Genomic DNA, 6,000 nt, shown 5'->3' on the forward strand with positions numbered 1-6,000 from the left:
TTGTCGTGCCCTCTCCACGACTGTCTTCGTGTGTTTGGACCATGATAGTTTGTTGACGATGTGGACACCAAGGAACTTGAAGCTCTCAACCTTCTTCACTACAGCCCCGCCGATGAGAACGGGAGTGTGCTCGGCCCTCCTTTGTCTTGATCACATTGAGGGAGAGGTTGTTGTCCTGGCACCACACTGCAGGTCTCTGACCTCCTTCCTATAGGCTGTCTCATCGTTGTCGGTGATCAAGCCTACTACTGTTGTGTTGTCAGCAAAGGGCAGTGTGGAGTGCAATAGAGATTGCGTCATCTGTGGATCTGTTGGGGCGGTATACGAATTGGAGTGGGTCTAGGGTTTCTTGGATGATGTTGTTGATGTGAGCCATGACCAGCCTTTCAAAGCACTTCATGGCTACAAACGTGAGTGCCATGGGTCAGTAGTCATTTAGGCATGTTACCTTGGTGTTCTTGGGCACAGGGACTAGGATGGTCTGCTTGAAACATGTAGGTATTACAGACTCGGTCAGGGACATGTTGAAAATATCAGTGAAGGCACTTGCTAGTTGGTCAGTGCATGCTATGAGTACACGTCTTGGTAATCCGTCTGGCCCTGCGGCCTTGTGAATGACCTGTTTAAAGGTCTTACTCACATCGGCTATGGAGAGCGTGATCACACAGTTGACCGGAATGTGAAATGTCAGAATAATAGTAGAGATAATGATTTATTTCAGCTTTAATTTCTTTCATCACATTCCCAGTGGGTCAGAAGTTTACATACACTCAATTATTATTTGGTAGCATTGCCTTTAAATTGTTTAACTTGGGTCAAACGTTTCGGGTAGCCTTCCACAAGCTTCCCACAATAAGTTGGGTGAATTTTGGCCCATTCCTCCTGACCGAGCTGGTGTAACTGAGTCAGGTTTATAGGCCTCCTTGCTCGCAAACACTTTTTCAGTACAAATGTTCTATAGGATTGAGGTCAGGGCTTTGTGCTGGCCACTCCAATAACTTGACTTAAGCCATTTTGCCACAACTTTGGAAGTATGCTTGGGGTCATTGTCCATTTGGAAGACCCATTTGCAACCAAGCTTTAACTTCCTGACTGATGTCTTGAGATGTTGCTTCAATATATCCACATCATTTTCCTATCTCATGATGCCATCTATTTTGGGAAGTGCACCAGTCCCTCCTGCCGCAAAGCACCCCCACAACATGACGCTGCCACCCTGTGCTTCACGGTTGGGATGGTGTTCTTCGGCTTGCAAGCCTCCCCCTTTTTCCTACAAACATAACAATGGTCATTATGGCCAAACAGTTCTATTTTTGTTTCATTATACCAGAGGACATTTCTCCAAAAAGTACGATCTTTGACCCCATGTGCAGTTGCTCGTTTTACTGTGGTTATAGATACTTTTGTACCTTCCTCCAGGATCTTCACAAGATCCTTTGCTGTTGTTCTGGGATTGATTTGCACTTTTCGCACCAAAGTATGTTCATCTCTAGGAGACAGAACGTGTCTCCTTCCTGAGCGGTATGACAGCTGCGTGGTCCCATGGTGTTTAAACTTCCGTATTATTGTTTGTACAGATGAACATGGTGCCTTCAGGTGTTTGGAAATTGCTCCCAAGGATGAACCAGACTTGTGGAGGTCTACAATGTTTTTTTCTGAGGTCTTGGCTGATTTCTTTTGATTTTCTCATGATGTCAAGCAAAAAGGCACTGCGTTTGAAGGTAGGCCTTGAAATACATCCACAGGTATGCCTCCAATTGACTCAAATGATGTCAATTATCAGAGGCTTCTAAAGCCATGACTTCATTTTCTGGAATTTTCAAGCTGTTTAAAGGCACAGTCAACTTAGTGTATGTAAACTTCTGACCCACTGGAATTGCGATACAGTGAATTATAAGTGAAATAATCTGTCTGTAAACAATTGTTGGAGAAATTACTTGTGTCATGCACAAAGTAGATGTCCTAACCGACTTGCCAAAACTATAGTTGTTAACAAGAAATTTGTGGAGTGGTTTAAACCTCTACCGAACAAAACATACATGTATTGTGCAACATGAAGTCCTATGAGTGTCATCTGATGAAGATCATCAAATGTTAGCAATTCATTTTATCTATATTTCTGCTTTTTGTGACTCCTCTCTTTGGCTGGAAAAATGCCTGTGTTTTTCTGTAACTTGGCTCTGACCTAACATAATCGTTTGGTTTGCTTTCGTCGTAAAGCCTTTTTGAAATCGGACACTGTGGCTGGATTTACAACAAGTGTATCTTTAAAATGGTGTAAAATACATGAATGTTTGAGGAATTTTAATTATGGGATTTCTGTTGTTTTTAATTTGTCGCCCTGCAGTTTCACTGGCTGTTGACGAGGTGAGACGCTACCGTCCCACATACCCTAGAGAGGTTAATGCAACCGCTGTGTCAGATTTTTAAAAAACTTTACGGAAAAAGCACACCATGCAATAATGTGAGTACAGCGCTCAGAGACCAAAACAACCCAAACAGATATCCGCCATGTGTAGTCAACAGAAGTCAGAAATATCATTATAAATATTCACTTACCTTTGATCATCTTCATCAGAATGCACTCCCAGGAATCCCAGTTCCACAATAAATGTTAGTTTTGTTCGATAATGTCCATCATTTATGTCCAAATACCTCCTTTTTGTTTGCGTGTTTAGCCCAGTAATCAAAATTCATGAGGTGCGATCACTAGGTGCAGACGGTTAGATGTCCTAACCTACTTGCCAAAACTATAGTTTGTTAACAAGAAATTTGTGGAGTGGTTGAAAAACGAGTTTTAATGATTCCAACCTAAGTGTATGTACATTTTCGACTTCAACTGTACATACAGTACTAGTCAGAAGTTTGGACACACCTACTCATTCCAAGGTTTTTCTTTATTTTACTGTTTTCTACATTGTTGAATAATAGTGAAGACATCAAAACTATGAAATAACACATTTGGTTATGGACTCTTTTGCCAGCAATAAAGCTTCCACGGCCTGTTCCTCGGACAGTGAACATCTGGCAATATCTACATTTTTGACCCCTTGATCAGCTCGCTCTCTGAAAGTAAAGAAGATAGCTTATTTTTTGTAGATATGAAAACAATAACTAAGATATGACCGTTCAATCTAAAACAGCAGATGTAATTTTCAGGATACGTCAATACAGCGTAGAAAGCTTAATACCAGGCTGGTATTGTGGTTGTTCATTAAGTGATGGGAATATGCAATGATACCTGCACCATCTACACGCTGCAAAGACTTGCTAACTCTTCGTGATAAACATATTGTGTTCTTTCATCCTTCTGTAAAAAAGCTAACCGTTACAATGTCATGAAATATGATTATATATCGACTATGAAACATATGACATGGCCTGCTTATGATTTGCCATGAAAGAAAGTTAGATTAATTCAACTGAAAATGTCGAGAACAGGCGTTCGTACCTTAATGCTTTTGGTTAGCTTGAGAATAATAATTGCATGATTTATCATTCTACGGTATGTATGTAATACAGTAGAATGTTAGCTCCAACGATTCAGTGTCGGTTCATAACTACTAGCTATGTAAAAGTTGGATGGAAGAACGCCCAGTGCTGCTTACCTGAGATGCCATCATCACACAGTCCTTCTTCGTAGGTGTCCACTATGTCTTCCTTTGTGTCGGAAAAAGGTTGCTTCAGAACAATTCTTTTTGATTGAAAATAAAAAAAGTTTTGCTCTCGACAAAATGACGCCAATGTACCTCCATAGCATATAACAATTTGTCTGTGAATAACCACACAAAACCATACAAACTCTCTACTGTATGCAGAATTCTTGACGCACAACCGAAAAGGCTACAATATCCTGCCAGCACGCTCACAAGCGAGCCACTCAGGCGCAGAATGATGAACAAGATGGGAACAACAACAATTTGTTGCAAGTTGGGGAGAGGGGATAATAGCTGAACAATAGACTATTCAAGCTTTACTAAAGAATAGTCTAATAGCCAAGCTAGGTGTGAAACCTCCCTATCACAGACCAGATTTGCCCTAATGACCAAGGGGTAGCTTGCTACTCAATGTAATGACTTTTCAAATAAGTTACCTTACACGTTACGTTGGCTGACAATTTGTTAGCTTCGCTGTCCTTACGAACTGTATAGCATATCATTACAGCAGTATGTACCGGTATGTTAGCTAGCTACCTAACGTTAGTAAACTCAGCAAAAAAAGAAACGTCCTCTCACTGTCAACTGTGTTAATTTTCAGCAAACTTAACATGTGTAAATATTTGTATGAACATAACAAGATTCAACAACTGAGACGTAAACTGAACAAGTTCCACAGACATGTGACTAACAGAAATGGAATAATGTGTCCCTGAACAAAGGGAGGGTCAAAATCAAAAGTAACAGTCAGTATTTGGTGTGGGCACCTGCTGCATTAAACACTGTTTCCCATGCTTGTTCAATTAACCATAAACAATTAATGAACATTCACCTGTGGAATGGTCGTTAAGACACTAACAGCTTACAGACGGTAGGCAATTAAACCCTTTACAATGAAAATCTGTGAAGTTATTTGGATTTTTACGAATTATGTTTGAAAGACAGGGTCCTGAAAAAGGTACGCTTCTTTTTTTGCTGAGTTTAGTTATACATCAATGCTTTTCCAACAGTCTGAGGCCTGACCATTTTAACTCAGTGACTCACTTTCTTGGACTCTATCAATCTGGAGTATAGGTCATGTCCCATGTTTAAGAGTGGTTATGTTCTGATCTATGAAAGCATTGTGTCACATCCTGATCTGTTTCACCTGTCCCTGTGATTGTCTCCACTCCCCTCCAGGTGTCGCCCATCTTCCCCATTATCCTCTGTGTATTTATATCTGTGTTCTCTGTTTGTCCGTTGCCAGTTCACCTTGTTTGTCAGGTCAACCAGCATTTTTGTTCTCAGCTCCTGTTTTTCCCAGTCTCACTTTTTCTCGCCCTCCTGGTTTTGACCCTTGCCTGTCCTGACTCTGAGCCCGCCTGCGTGACCACTCTGCCTGACCCTGAGCCTGCCTGCCGTCCGGTACCATTGCCCCACCTCTGGTTTACTGACCCCTGCCTGCCTTGACCTGTCTATTGCCTGCCCCTGTTGGAATATTAAACCATTGTCAATTCGACGTGTCTGCATCTGGGTCTTACCTTGATTTCTGATACATTGGAGAAGAGAGATTCATTTATATATATTGGTGGTGTATGGTGATGGTGACCTCTTATTATCCATTTGTTTGGGGAATGTTGAGAATATTACATTTATATATACACTGTGTACAAAACATGATGAACACCTGCTCTTTCCATGACAAACTGACCAGGTGAATCCAGGTGAAAGCTATGATCCGTTATTGATGTCACTTTTTAAATCCACTTCCATCAGTGTAGATGAAGGGGAGGAGACAGCTTATAGAATGATTTTTAAGCCTTGAGACAATAGAGATGTGTGCCATTCAGAGGGTGAATGGGCAAGACAAAAGATTTAAGTGCCTTTGAACAGAGCATGGTAGTAGGTGCCAGGCGCACCGGTTTGTGTCAAGAACTCCAACGCTGCTAGGTTTTTTACACTAAAAAGTTTCTCATGTGTATCAAGATTAGTCCACCACCCAAAGGACATCTAGCCAACATAACACATCCCTAGCCGGGTCCTCAGAACATGCGCTGACCAGCTGGCTGGAGTGGTTACGGACATATTTAATCTCTCCCTATTCCAGTCTGCTGGCCCCACTTTCTTTAAGATGTCCACCATTGTTCCTGTACCCAAGAAAGCAAAGGTAACTGAACTAAATGACTATAGCCCCATAGCACTCACTTCTTTCATCATGAAGTGCTTTAAGAGGCTAGTTAAGGATCATCACCTCTGCCTTGTCTGACACCTTAGACCCACTTCAATTTGCATACCACCCCAATAGATCCACAGATGATGCAATCTGCAAGAGAAATACCTATGTAAGAATGCTGTTTATTGACTG

Source organism: Salvelinus fontinalis, chromosome 27 (genome assembly GCF_029448725.1).
Source record: "Salvelinus fontinalis isolate EN_2023a chromosome 27, ASM2944872v1, whole genome shotgun sequence".
Taxonomy (NCBI): domain Eukaryota; kingdom Metazoa; phylum Chordata; class Actinopteri; order Salmoniformes; family Salmonidae; genus Salvelinus; species Salvelinus fontinalis.